Source organism: Urocitellus parryii, chromosome 2 (genome assembly GCF_045843805.1).
Source record: "Urocitellus parryii isolate mUroPar1 chromosome 2, mUroPar1.hap1, whole genome shotgun sequence".
Taxonomy (NCBI): Eukaryota; Metazoa; Chordata; class Mammalia; order Rodentia; family Sciuridae; genus Urocitellus; species Urocitellus parryii.
Window position 1 is genome coordinate 40,169,482 of NC_135532.1, and position 15,771 is coordinate 40,185,252.

The following is a 15,771-nucleotide window of genomic DNA, read 5'->3' on the forward strand; positions in this document are numbered from 1 at the left end:
CCTATCAGCTCAGAAGAAGCCAAAATGAGCAATGCCCCTCTTCTTACAACAATGGAGCCAAAAATAAATAGACTATCAATATAAATAATTATTAAGTCAGGTCAAATCAGGGAGACCAGTTTTGGGTGAGTTCAAAAAAAGTTGGAGACTGTTACCTGAGGGATTAAAATTCCCTCAGTGCTCTTCCCCTACCCTATCAAAGATATAAAAGGGACACAACCTGATTTTTTTCTTAAAATTGGGAGCCATCTCACCACAAAGCCATGAAAAGATAATTTCAGCTTTACTATAAATTACTGCAAATTCTAAACCTGTTTGGAATGCCTGCCCGTGCCTTGAACTCACCCATGCCTGGCTCTCTGACCAGATAGCAACCCTCTCTGAAACTTTAGTGACGCCTCACAAATCTTGGCCTTCCCTGGCCAGATAACAATCCTCTCTGGGGCTCTAATGACCTTCATAAATTCTGATGTCGGGGCCAGCAAAAATGTAAACTACCATTAGTGTTATGCCTGTTATCTGTAACCCCCCTTTGTGTAACTTTCTGGGCTATAAAGCTGGGCTGCAGGAAAGCTGTGGCTGCTGTCTTGTTCCCGCGGTTTTGGGTGGGAGAGACAGCCTGGCCAGTGGAAATAATAAGCTTGCTTTGGGGCTGGGGATGTGGCTCAAGCGGTGGCGCGCTCGCCTGGCATGCGTGCGGCCCGGGTTCGATCCTCAGCACCACATACCAACAAAGATGTTGTGTCCGCCAAGAACTGGAAAATAAATATTAAAAAAAAAAGCTTGCTTTAATTTGGTTTTAATTGGAGTCAGTGGTCTTTTCTTGCATCCTAGTCTAACAGAATACACACAGAGACACTAACCATAAAAGAGAGAGAGAGATGGCCTGTGCTCAACACACAGGTAGCTGAATCAGAAGTAAAACCAACCAAAGAGGAAATGGTGTGATCTTGAAAACCTTATATACAATGCCAAAGGCAACAGGAAGCTGCCAAATAAGTAGGCACACGTGGTAGGTAGCTAGGGTAATCACCCTGTCCACCAAAAGATGTGTACAACCTAAACCCAGAACCTATAAATATATCACTTCACATAGTAAAGCAGGAAATAAGCTTGCTGACCAAGTGATCTTCAAAGAAGGAGATTATTTTGAATACCCAATTGGTCCAATCTAATCACATGACTCTTAAAAACTAAAACTAAACTGGATGAGGAAGATAAAATGGAAGAGTCAAAATATGAGAGGGACTCAATCTGCTATAATTGATTCTGAAAATGAAGGAAGGGAAAAAAAGCCAAGGACTCTTGGTGGACTCCAGGTGGACTCCAGAAAATGAGAATGTTCCTTAGCAAAGAGCTAGAAAGGAAGTAGGACCGGCCTTCCCACAAGGGCAAGGAACTGGGCTCTGCCTGCAACCCAAATAAACCCAACTGAATCTCCTAATTCACAAACATGGAATGTCTCTCCCTGTATTTGGATCTTCTTTGAGTTCCTTCATCATTTGGTACTTTTGTGTATGAAAGGTCCACATGAATTGTTGGTACTCTGGAGTACCTTTTGTGAGCAACCATAAATGATGTTGTATTTTAGCTTAATTTTCCACAAGTTCTGTACAGTGGCAATGAACTTGATTTTTGTAATATTGATTTTGAATCCTGGAATCCTGCTGAATTTACTGTTCAGTTCTAGGAATTCCTGGAAGTGTATAAAACTTTTTTTCCTGAGTAAAATCATGTCATATTCAAATGAAGAATTTTTTTTCTTCCTTTGTGATTTGTAGGTTTTACATTTCCTGTTCTTGCCTTAATGCTCTGGTTAGAACTTCCACCACTACTGAATAAAGGTGTTGAGAGTTGATATTCTTATCTTGTTCATCTTTTCACCATGAAATACATTATTAGCTATACCAGTGTAGTTGATCTCTATCAAGTTAAGTTCCACTGTGTATGACTTTCCTAAGGCAGCCACAACAAAGCACCACAAACACAGTGGTTTAAAATGACACACGCATTCTCTTTTTCTTCTGGAGAATATATGTCCAAAGTCACGATGTCATCATCAAGGTCATTCTCCCACTAGGAGAATATTCTGGTGCAGGTATCAAGCCTAGGTATTCCTGTGCCTCAGTCACCACAGGGACACTGTCTCTACTCTCCTTATGAGGATGCTTGAGAAGAAATAGCCACTGATAGCATCTATACCTGAGGAGCTTCTTGGAGATTTTCAAATTAGAAACTTAATTTTCTAATGGTACTGGACCATGTAAATGCTCATGTCTTTCTGGTAGTTTTAAGCTTTTCCACAAATTGATCTATTTCATCTAAACTGCATAGACTGTATATTTAAAGTTATTTAGCTGCACTCATCATTTTTTGTCACTCTCATATTTTCTCATATTGGAGCAAGGAGGCTCTGGGGGGAGAAGAGGCATCTGGGACTCAAGGTGCAAGAGTGAGTGTAGGTTGTAAGGATAAAACCCACGATTTGGGTGCTACTTGATGGAAAGGCCTCAGCATGAAGGAGCTTGGCGTCCACATATTGAAATAATAAGTGAAACAGCCCTTCCTTCTTACCTAGAGAGGGGGAGTTGCATTGTCCCCATTGGAAGGCCAACATCTGTTTCTAGGAGCCACAGGGAGAACACCTGCCTGACAAGTGCCAGCCTGGCTCAGGGGCAGGCCTCGAGGCAAATGCCAGCCCAGGACACCCTGTCCTTCTGCTCCTGAGAACAACCACACAAAATGCAAAAAGGCGTTCCTCCTCTACACTGCCTCCCTCCCGTCCTCCAGGATCCCTGCACACCTCTGTGACTGTCCCAGTGTGGGCCTGGAGTTGTCACCTGGGCCTGGGCTTCCTCCCCAGGACACTCCTCCGTGATCCTCAGTAGGCCTCTCCTGCTTCCCAGAACCTCCTGCACATTGTGACCTTTCAGACAGCTCTTAGGCAATCCCTTCCCTAGGCCAAGGTTGGGTCAGAAAATGGCCGTGTTTCCTGGCTGCATCCCTGTGCCCCTGCCTCAAGCTGGGAAGTGGCTTTGCCTTAGGGGGATTCGCCATCATTGGGATTTTTCTATAGAAAAATGTGTGAAGAGTTTCTCTTTCAAATTCTTACAAGTGTGAAACCACCATTTGACCCAGTTATCCCACTCCTCAGTTTATACTCCAAGGAACTTAAAATCAGCATACTACAGTGATATGGCCACATCAATGTTTACAGCAGCTCAATTCACAATAGCTAAACTATGGTTCCATCCTAAATGCTCTTCAACATGTGAATGGATATAGAAAATGTGGTAGATATACACAATGGAATATTATTCAGTCTTAAAGAAGAATTAAATTGGCATTTGTAGGTAAACGGATGAAGTTGGAGAATATCATGCTAAGCAAAATAATCCCAAAAAAAACAAAAGGCCAAAAGTTTTCTCTGATAAGCAGATATTTATCTATAGTGGGAGAGGATGGGGAAGAATGAAGGAACTTTGGATTGTGCAGAGTAGAGTGAGGGGTGGGGTGGGGCTGTGGAAATGGGAAGGACAATAGAACGAGACAGATATTTTTACCCTAAGCATAGGTAGATTTATACTACTGGTGTGACGTACAGTACATGTACATCCAGAGGATTGAAAAGTTGTGCTCCCTTTGGATACATTGTGTCAACAGGCATTGTACTGTCATGTATAAATTAGAAATTTTTAAAATCACAAAAAAATGTCCAAGTTGTGATAATTTCACAACTGGGGCCCTATGAGAAAATAGCAAATGACCAAAATGACACATGTGATATCTTTAAAGGTATCCACTTCTGGCCACTGAGGGAAATAGCCAGAAGCCGCTGCCAGAGCAGCTCTGATTTCGGGGTCCTGAAGAGCCATCAGGGATAGAAGGTGTTAGAAGCCTCCCCTCCTGGCTAACCCCCGTACTTCCCACTCTTCAATTGTACACACTTCAATTTTCAAACTTAGGCATCAATGGAACCCAAAGCAAAGAGCAATTCCACATGGAAACACTTTGCTTTTATGTAAATAGCATCCATAAGATGGTTTGTCATCTGCACTCCCCAAACCCCATGTGTTCCCTCCTCTGCTACCTCCAGCAGGGGCCATGAGGAGGATTTGGGTGATGAGGCAGCATGGCAGGTGGTGAGGCACACAGTCACTGCTGCAGGAAGGCCCACCCCCTAACCCCTGGCCCCCTCTGACTTTCTAGCAAACAGTATGAAGGAGATGATGTCATAGAACACTCTGGGGTCACCTATGCCTTCTCAGATGTGATTTCTCCAACAGTTGCCACCCACCCTCTCCACACAGCTCAGGGAAGGATGCGTTCTGCCAAAGGACATGAGCTGTGGTGGCATCTTGGGAGACATGGCTGTCTGTTGTTGATGGGCAGGGTTGGGGTACGTCAGACACAGAGTGATGCTGGGAGGCTAGCCTTGGAGTGGGGGGCTTCTCATGCAGGAAGTGGAGTCTAATGGCAGGCCAGCTGGTCCTTCTGAAGCCCTTCTGCCCTGAGTCCTTGGCCTCCTGAGGCTGATGGTGCTCACAGGGCAAGGGGAAGGTGTGAAGGGCAGGCTCACTCGCCCTCCTCTGCAGGAGGGCAGGGGAAATGGAAGGATCCCTGGGGCATGGACGAGGCGCAACCCTCCTTCCCAGGGGCTTCATGCAGCCTGTCTCCTGGCTTATCTGCTGCTGGATTATGAGATAGGAAGCCATCGCCCCATCAAACTTTCTCTGGGACAGCGACACCCAGGTACTGTAAGGGTCGTACCCCATGTCGAACAGCATTGTCAGTACTGTGGGGTCTGAGAGGTTGGGGAGGGGCACATCATCACCCTGATTCAGCCACGGGTCTGCCAAGATCTCCTCTGCCAAGAGCCTTGCTCTGGGGTCCACTGTCAAGATTTTCTTGATGAGTCTTTTGGCTTTGGCTGAGACGCGCCAGGGAAATTTCAACTTGGGGTGTAAGATCTTCCTCATCAGCCCCTTCATGCTGGCCGCCTTAAATGGGCGCTGTCCAGTCAACATAAAATACAAAATGACACCCAGGCTCCAGCTGTCCGCTGGGGGACCCTCGTGTACTTCCTTGCGCACACATTCCGGGGCAAGATAAAAATTAAAATTTTTACAGTACTTCAATTGACTTTTCATTTCAAGTGCTGCTGAGAAGAATGTATATTCACTCACGGATGGATGAATTATCCTATATGTGTCTGTTAAGTCTCAATTATTGTTTTATTTAGTTCTATAGTTTGTTTTTATTTGGAAGATCTATCCAGTACTGAGAGAGGTGTGTTAAAGTTACCCAGTATTATTGTATTGTGCTCTATTTGATTCTTGAAATTGAAAAGGGTTTGTTTGATGTACAAAGATGCTCTATTGTTTGGGGCTATGTATATTTATGATTGTTATGTCTTATAGATGTATAATTCCCTTAAGCAATATGAAACGTCCTCCTTTGTTTCTTCTGGTTAACTTTGGCTTAAAGTCCACTTTATCTGATATGAGGATGGTAACCCCTGCTTGTTTATGCATTCCATGTGAGTGATGTGTTTTCCCCCATCCTTTCCTTTAGTCTATGGATTTGTTTGCATATGAGGGGAGTTTTTTGGAGACAGCATATTGTTGGGTCTTTCTGAGTAATCCAATCTGCCACTATGTCTTTTGACTGATGAGTTTAGGCCATTTATATTCAATGTTACTTCTGAGGTATGATTTTTTTATTCCTTGTCATTTTGATTTATTTATGACATTAATTTGAATTAGTTCCTCCTTTGATTTACTATTCCTTTAATGTAGTTTCTCATTTTGCTGGTTTTTACTTTTTTTCATTTCACCTTCATGGAATATTTTGCTGAGAATGTGCTGTAGTGGAGGATTTCTAGTCGTGAATTCTTTTAACTTCTGTTTATCATGGAAGGTTGTTATTCATCACCAATTCTGAAGCTTGTTTTTGCTTTATATAGTATTCTCAGCTAGCATCCATGTTCTTTCACAGCTTGGTATATATTATTCTAAGACCTCCTAGCTTTGAGGGTCTGAGTTGAGAAATCAGCTGAGATCCAGATGTTTGTTTTTTTTTCCCAAGGTGACCTATCATTTTTCTCTGGCAGCCTTTAAGATTCTATCCTTATTCTGTATGCGAGGTATTTTCATAATAATGTGCCTTGCTGTGGGTTTGTTATAATTTTGTGCTTTTGGGGTTCTGTATGCCTCTTATACTTGATTTTCCATTTTATTGTTTAGGTTTGGGAAATTTTCTGATACTGTTTCATTGAAAAAATAATATATTCCTTTGGTTTGTATTTCCAAGCTTTTATCTATCCTGATAATTATTTTGTAAAGAGAGAGAGAGAGGGAGGGAGAGAGAGAGAGAGAGAGAGAGAGAGAGAGAGAGAGAATTTTTAAATATTTTTTCAGTTTTTGGTGGATACAACATCTTTTATTTTTATGTGTGCCGAGGATCAAACCCAGCTCCCCGTGCATACCAGACGAGCGTGTTACTGCTTGAGCCACATTCCCAGCCCTCCTGATAAATTTTTAATTTGGTCTTTTCAGGTTATCCCATATTTCTTGGAAGTTCTGTTCATGGTCTCTTAACATATTTTCTCCGTGGTCACCTTTGTTTTTAAAATTATATATTTTGTCTTCATTGCCTGAAACTCTGTTCATGATGCTTGAAATTAAAATTTTAATTTGGTTTATTGATTCCTTTATCTTGAGGATTTCTGATTTCTTTTCCTAGAATCTCTCTTTATTGAAGTGATCTTTTACTTCTTGTATTTTTCTCTATTATTTGACTCCTTATATCATCTTTTACCTTGCCAATGAGTTTAAGTACATTCTAAACTCCTTCTCTGACATTTCTCACACTGTGGTGTTGATGGATTCTATGATTGGACTATCTTCGTTTATTTGGGGAGATTGATTCCCTTTCTTTTTCACGTTGTATGCCTGCCCATCTAACAGTAAGGATCTGAGGCTGTAGAGTTACTTCCCTGTGGACTTATAGTATATCTGAAGGTTTCCAGTGCCTCACTATTTAGGGGGAAGACAATAATAACAACAATACACAGCATTAAACCAAATAGTTCATACTATAACAATACACAGCATTAAACCAAATAGTTCCTGCTATAACATCTACAATGTTAATTTCATTTAGGCATATTTAGATTCATAAATTCTTACCATATTGCTTTGGGTAAGTGTATCCTGGGATGTGCACACAATGAAAAAAAAATGTGTTTTTCTGAACATACTCCTGTCATTATGTGATGCATGACTATACTAGATGCAGAGAGGGCTGGTAGTCAGAAATAAGCAGTCTAGGAAAAGTAGTCCTTAGGAAGATTAGGAAAGATAAAATACATGGGTATTTGTACTATGTAGTGGTATAATTAGAAGACATGCATTTTGAAGTCCAATTCAATAGATTAGTCTCCTACTTCTAGAGGTCCAATCTTGGGTAGTTTTCATACCTTCTAAGATCTTTGGTATAGGAAAATGGAAATAATTTTAATTTGAGAGGTTTTTTTTTCAACTCTTAAACCTGTACTTCACACATAGTCTACATCAATAAATGTTAGTTCTCTTCTCCTATCAGGATCCAAAGAAGGGCAATGAGTCACAAATGAACTATCAGGTCATCACAGCCATAGTACAAGCCAACACTGCGTGGGTCAAGATGTCAGAAAGAAAGCAAGAACAGGGCTAAGGGCATAAACAAATAATCACAGACCAGGAAGGAAGAAAATGCTGATAAGGGCAGAAAGAACAGATAGAAAAAAGCCAAGGACTAAAAAAAACCCAGCTCTTAGAACATTGAAAGGACAGAAAAAGGTCAGGGCCAGGCAGAGCTGAACAGGAAAACCTTCTGGGCAACGGAGACACTCTCAACAGAAAGTGTTATACAATTTTTTTGAGGGCAGCGTGTATTGACAAACAGAGTTAGAAGAGGTCTTAAGTGTGTCTCAAAGCTCCTACCATAAGTGGAACTGTTGGGACCAGCCTTAAGAATATTAGACACCTTAGGCATTCGTGTCTCCAGAACAGAGCAAGAATAGCTGTGTACCCATTTAGGGTGTAATCAGTAATGGAAATCTTATTAAAATGACAAAATATAAGCATGTTTGTTAACAAGAAGTCCAGAGGTGGATGTGGTTGGTTTAGAAATGCACAAATGCTAAAATAGACCCAGGTGCTTTTCATCTGTGCAGAAAGTGATCTTAATGCCAGAAATGTCATCTGCCCACATGGCCATGAAGTAGCTAGGTGAAGCTCCAAATTACATCACAATCTCAAGCAGAAACCAAGAAAGATGGTGGGGAAAAAAAAGAGCTTTCTCATAATATTAGAACGACTCGTCTTAGGAGACTCCAGAAGATCTCCAATAATGTTTCCGTGACTTGAACTGTGGTCCCATATCCACCACCCCCCCCGACTGATCATTCACCAAAATGGCTGCTTGCTCTTAGATAAATCATGATTATACCTGAAGACCCAGGGATATGGAAGGAGGAACACAAAACAAAACAACAACAAAAAATTTAATACAAAGGTACCTGATTCTGGCTGTTGGAGAGATCACCAGAGGTGTGCCACAGGTCACAAGAGAGTACAAAGATGATCTGCATATTGGCTTTTCATCTTTATAAATCTTCTACTTGGGAATATTTTTCTTTGAGACAAAATTTGTTCTTATGTAAAAATTAGTTAAAAATACATTAATGCTATGGTTTGAAAATGGCTCACACTCCTCCAAACTTACATTAGTATTTAATTCTCATTGTGAGGTATTAAGATGATGAAAGTTTAACCCAACTATGTGGTGCTACAGGTGATTTTGATAACTGTTCAAGATTATTAGGGTCCTCAGGGTAGAGCCCCAATAATTGAATCCTGGTTACTATACAAGAAGAGATATGTACATATATAACCCCTGTCTCTGCATGCAATGCCCTGTGTCCCCTGGAGATTCTTCAAGCAAGAAGGCAATCACCAGATACAGCCCCACTATCTTGGACCAGAACTGTGAGCCAAAAGACACTTTTCTTTATCATTTACCTAGCCTGTGGTATGGTGTTATTAGCAACAGAAAAATGAACTAATAAAACCCTTAAAGGAGTATCATACTGTTAAGAGGATTAAAGGTCATAATGGAAATAATGCATATGGAAAAATGCTTTGTAACATGGCCCATGAAAAAGTACAGATATGACTTCTACTGAATGACAGCAGGGCCTTGGTTTCTGCTTAGGTCATCCATAAGCCAAGAGAAGATTCATTCAAGAGAAAAGACACTATGTGATACCATTATTACCATTACAACACTTAGAAAAGCTGGCAAAGCACTATTATTAATAATATACACTAAATAGCAAATTGGGTGTCCTGGAGCTTTGAAAAACATACTGAGCTGGAAAACTGGTAACTGTTTACAGTATTTCTGACACAATAGACAACTTTAAATATTCTGTGAAAGAAAAGTCTTGACTGAAACCCAACAGGAAAGTAACTTGTCGAAACCTCAGCAGGAGCAATTTTCAACATATTAGAACTTGAGTATATTATGCTTGACTTACCCTCAGAACAAAACTCCCTACATGAATCATCAGATAAATGCAAGGGAGACAAACCAGATATTTTTGTAGGCTGTTCTCTCACAGGAATCTGCTAACATTGGCCAGAGGTGACTGTTACCTCTGTTTCCTGATAAATTCAAACAGCAACTTGGCAATGACAGCAGGGAAAACATCCAGCAGCCAGAAGAATGATGTAATCATCTGATGGACTCAGAGTTGAGAAAGTGTCTGTCCTTGTGCCCAGGCCTCATTGATTTCTATGTCATACTACCATGGCCTCCTGGAAATTGCTTTGTGAATTATTTATGTGTTGGATTGGGGATCAGAAGTTTTCTGGTTAGGACGGTTGAGTCATGACTGAGGGTCATCAGACTCCCTTTCCACTGCAGAGGAAGGAGAATGGTGGTCCCAGGACCCTAGATCCATCCCTGGGGTGATGAGAAGATAAGAAAAAGGCTCAGAGGGCTGGGCCAGACTGCTCCTTCTGCCAATCATCTCTGTGCCTCAAGCTTTTCCCCTGGCTCTCTTCCATCTATATACTCATGTATATGGTCTTCCAGTTTAAATTTAACATGTATGAGTACCTTGACTTTATCACCTTTCTCATCTGGTTGTTATGTCTCTTCTACAATGACTATTCTCCCTTTCTGAATACACTTTTATAACAGCCTCCCCTGGAGAAATTGCAATAAAGAAGGCCAAGAGGTAATTGCTTCCACTCTATAAGTTATTGTTTATCAATCTCTCTCTCTCTCTCTCTCTCTCTCTCTCTCTCTCTCTCTCTCTCACACACACACACACACACACACACACACACACACACACACACACAAACACACCCAACACATGCTCAGCAAATATTTTAGAATGCCTAATATGTGCAGATGCCCAGCAGCTTGGGCATCTAAACAGTGTAAGCAGTTGGAAAGTATGATGCTGTAATGGGAATGTGAGACACATGAACAGATTTTTATTTAAAAGTGTGGTAAGAAGATTACACTTACACACACACACACACACACACACACACACACACATTTAGGATGGTCTAGGAAAGATAGAGAAGTTGGAAGGTTTTTCAAGGAGAGAGAAAGGGAGAGAGACAGACCAAAAAAAGAAGGGGGTACAAGATAAAAGAAACGGGTTATTCAGGAATGTTACAAGGCAAAAGGCATTTTGTGCTCAAATTTGCAGAATGATTACATTTATGATAAAATTCATAGGACCACATGGTATACAAATATTACCTCATCTACTCCTTATAATTTGCTTGAGAGAGATGGGTACCATTTTCCCTGTTATCCACATTTTACACAGGAGAAAACCAAGGAACAGAGAAATTATTTCCAACAGGAAGGGCTAGGCCCTGAAGTCTCCTCACTTCATCTCCAGGGCCCTTTCCTATGCATTACTTTACTTTTTAATATCTAACCACTAAATAAAACCTGGGCACCATATAATCCAGTGACTTCCAAATTCTGATCATGATCCATAAAATAAATTACTTTTTCATTTCAATCTAGTATCCCAAGACATACTGTGAACAAAATTTGCACAAAACACTTCTTATATATGATGTTCTCTCATACTTTCTATTTGATTTTATTTCAATTCATTCAAATAAAAATATGCCGGCCACAACCAATGAATTAATGTCACTGTCATGAGACTCTGGAGAAATCAGCAGTATTCCCAAACAGGTTAGACACAACAACGCTGGCTCCCTGAGGAAGAGATTATTGAAGATCACCCTATGAGGGAGTGGTTCATCTGGGCATGGAGCCAGCACTGAATGAGTTTCTCCTCCATGTTCTAGGTGCTTCACTGGTCTGAGTTCATTAGACCCCCACCAACCTCCTGAAGGGATCTCTTTAATTCCATTGCACAAGTGAAGAAACCAAGTACAGAAAAATGGCAATTACACAGCTAGGGGGAAACTACAAATTCTCAGGCCAAGAAAGCCTCTGTTCTAGTATCTTTGAATTCTGGTGAGCAGCTCTCTTACATGTGGATTGAAATTATTAGACTCTCCTTCATTGGATTCTCCCCAGAACTTTTCTGTCTTCAACATCACTCTCTGTGATCTGGCTAGGAGAATGAACTAAAATATTGAGAACTCTGTGTCAATTTAGGGAATGCAAAGATGTTCTCAGGATTGAGAAATGTTGGCAATTATATCAGAATAATCCTAGAATTTTAGCATTGCTTTGATTCCACTGGTTTCAGTGTTAATTCTTTCTTGCTTCTTAGAGTCAAAACAGTCTCTTAATATGCAGAGAAGTTACAATTGCCATATTGGTGGAAAAGGCTATTGGTTTCTATTAATTTAGGAAGTACAGACAATTTCTGTGAGTAGTAAAAATGTTCTGAACTGACAGATTATTACCAGGGAATTTTAATATATTTCATATCATAGGGTGCATATTTTCGTGTTGAAATTCTGCTATTTCATTATCTCTAATTATGTGCTCTTCTTGACAGCAATTCTCCAGTAAGTTAATTGCTATGTTCACATGCTCAGTAGAAAATGAAAGTTTTTACTAAGGATCTGGTCATTTGAAATCAAGCCCGTGTCCTGAATATCAATGTTATAGTTCTGGAGTGTGTGTTTTAAATTTTTTTTTGTTTTATTTTTAAAAGAACTAAATTTTATAAAGGAAATCTACTTGAGGTAGAATGTAGAGGATTCAGGAATGCATTTCAACATAAGGCTTAATGCATTCTCCCTGACAGCAGATCAATCTTTAGGAAAAAGCCTCAGCTTTTTTCCAAAAGCAAAAAAAAAAAAAAAAAAAAAAAAGTATGAGACAACAGAGATTCCAGAAAACAGAGGTCAATGTTATGAGAATATGGCATGAGTTAAGCACAATCCTACTTGCTCTTCTAACTTTTATTTCCTAGGAGTCACCTAAATAAATTCAGCAATGACCAATTGATCTTATTTGATGTTACTTCTTAAGCGTTTTGAAACTCCAGAAAACTTAAGCCCTGAGCACTGTCACCTTGAGTAAGTCGTACACTAAACCCCTGGTCCACCCAATCCAAGAAGTGACTTTACCATCTGTAAGACAAAATTCATGCAATCAACCATTTGGATCCGAAGAGGTACTTTTCACCTGGGTTCTGATCCTGACTCACTGCTAGTGAACCACGTGGTCTTGAATATATCACTTCCCCTCTTGGAATCCCACCAGATAAGCCGAGGGCCCTCACCCTCAGCTGGTGATTTTACTACTCCTTATTTGTTGCTTCCTTAACTCCTTTGAACTCTTATTCCCCTAAACCCTTGTTTACTCAGGTCCCTGGATATGAAATTAACATTTCCTTCTAGGTCTAAATGCTTCTAGTCCTTTCCAAGGGGGAACCTACTTGCACATTCTTCTCGTATAATTCTACTCCTATGATTGCCAAAGACTCTAGCCGTTGAATCTACCTTCTTTTGGTCTGAGAAAGACTGGTTTTAATAAGTTGCTCACCTGCCAAAGGCTTCAACACTGACCCCTGGGTGTCTAAGGACATTTCCAAAGGATCTTCAAGTTCATTGGTACAAAATGCAAATCTACTCTCAGTTTCTCCATCAATCTGGCCTCTCTCAACCCCATTTGTCTTTCAGACCTTTTCTGTTTCCTTTAATGTCCACCTTCACATTCATCTTTTTTCAATCATTAGCTATGCTCATTTTTCCATCTGAGTTGTTCTCAGAAGTCACTTCATTTAACCCACTTGATGGACACTCCTTTAGGTCAAAGCCATGCTCCCCCGAATTGCATGCTTCCATCAAATCCTCCATAGTGCGCCCACTGACCTTAGGCACCAAATGCTACTGAGCTTTCTGTCAAAGACAATTTTTACATGGACAAGAATTTTAATTATATGTATAATTAAAAACGAAATTCATAAATGGTCAAAACTTTAAAGAAAAATGGGATGAATGAAGAAAAACAAGTGGCAGAAATGAACAAGTCTCTTCAACATTATTAATCCTTTATTTTACAAATGGTAGAACTCAGATTCACAATGTTGAACTCACAAAACCTAAGAGTAGAATGGATGGACGCACTGTGGGTTGGGAAGGACTGAAGGTGTGTTGGTCAATGGATATAAAACTTCACAAGGGGAATAATTTTAAAAGGTCTATTGTATAACATTGTTAACATAATTACTAACAAGGTATTTTGTACTTGAAAATTGCTGAGAATAGATTTTACATGTTCTCACCATAAAAAAGTGAGATAATGTGTGTGTTAAGTAGATTGATTCAGCCATTTCACAATATAAGAATATTTCAAAACATTATGTTATACATTAAACATATACAATCTGTCAAAAAATAAAAATGAAAGATTAAGATTTGGAGAAAGACAAAAAATAGATTCTACCAATTAGATACTGTGACCTTCTAATTTGCAACTACATGTTTGTGTGCATACATAGCTTACACATAGACTTGGAACTCTATGTGTGTGTGTGTGTGTGTGTGTGTGTGTGTGTGTGTGTGTATGCACATGCTTGTGTTTTCATGTAGTAATAGAATACTTCCACCCTTGATTTTCTCCTGTGGAACTTTCAAAAATTCTCTAAGAGGGAAAAAAATCCCAATTTATAGACATGATATCATTATGACAGGATGATTTATTGCACTACTAAGTTATGCTCTTCCTGCCTATAAATTTCCTACCCCACTCATTTCATTTTCTTGCCTCAGGAATTACAGATCCCCAAAGGGGAACAGGGAGTAAACATGCCTTTGAAAAGAAGCAAGGCTGTAAGAGGTTCCTTGGGCCTGGAAAAAATAGTCAAAACTCAGACAAGGGTTCCTATCCCCTGGTAAAACCTGAAAAAGTATGGTTCTGTGGTACACCTCCAGGTGCCAACCTTGACAGAGATTCCTGAAACTCACAGAACCAACGGCATCTGCAGAAAGGATGAGTCTTAGCAGCCCAGGGCAGAGAGATCCCCAGAGTAACTTCCCAATAATTTGAACATGTAAAACTTAGGCATCCTATGCCCTTCCCACCCCAAGGGGTCAAGGAATCCAATAATGGTAATATGAACCTTCCATCAGTAGAGAGAATAAAGAAAATAAACACAGTAGTTCATATTTGTATTTGAGGGCTTTGATTCTTTCCTATTGCTTTGCATATGCAAATGTGCTATACAAAAGTGTTAGTGTTATCTCCAATACCTACTTAGAGACAATAAATTAGGGCAGTTTTTTAAAGAGAATACAGGGATGTAGGTTAAGGTGGTATTTCATATCTGGTATGTATTCTGTGTAAGCAGGAGTTTTTGATGAAATTTGGAGTAAATATGTGTTTATTTATATAATGCATTGTAACTTTGCCAAAAAATAAAAAATAAACAGGAACTACAAAGAAAAATTAGAAAATCACTGTCCTGGGAGTTTTTGTCACCAAATATTAGATTTTGCAGTATTAAGCAACTCACAGCAGGACTATCTTGAAACTAGCTTGAGAGATCTGTCACCTTGTATATGTCAGACAAAAAAAAAAAATTCTAAACAAAAACAAAACAAAACAAAACCCCAAACCCTGCTTGTCAGTGATGTATGGCCAAAGGGCTGATGGTGTGCCTATGATGTGCCAAGAATCTGAGTTTAGGTGTTTTAGCTACATTGAAGAGTCACTCGGGGTCTTAGGAGGTTTCATTCAGCTTGTTCCTGGGTTATATAGACAATGCTTCATCACACAGGTCTATTTTTCTCCACATCATAATCCTTCTCCCCTCAAAGGGGATGGAAGGAATCCAGCACAAGGTCTTTCCCAGGGATCTATCTATGCTTTAGAGGACAAATGACCAGATGGGGTGAATTGTGTCTGGTGAAGAATGTTTGTGGTCTCCAATCCCAGAGAATAGTCAGGACTGAGGTCTAAGTGAGTACAGATTTTTTTTTTTCCTCATCAGAAGGAAGCAAGCTGCAAAGGAGGCCTTGGGTGGTGGTTTGGAATACTAGGTCCTGAGTCTCACTGTGCACTCCCCTTCCCCACCATTTGGCCCATCCCCAATAGCTGTGCTACCTTGGTGAAGTCCTGGGCCTCAGTTTTCTCCTCTATAAAATGAGGGATTTGGTATAAATGGTCATCAAGATTACTTTCAGATTGATCAATATAATGAAAAATTTATAGTCAAAATTGCCAAGTTTACTTATGAATCATTTAAAGACCAAA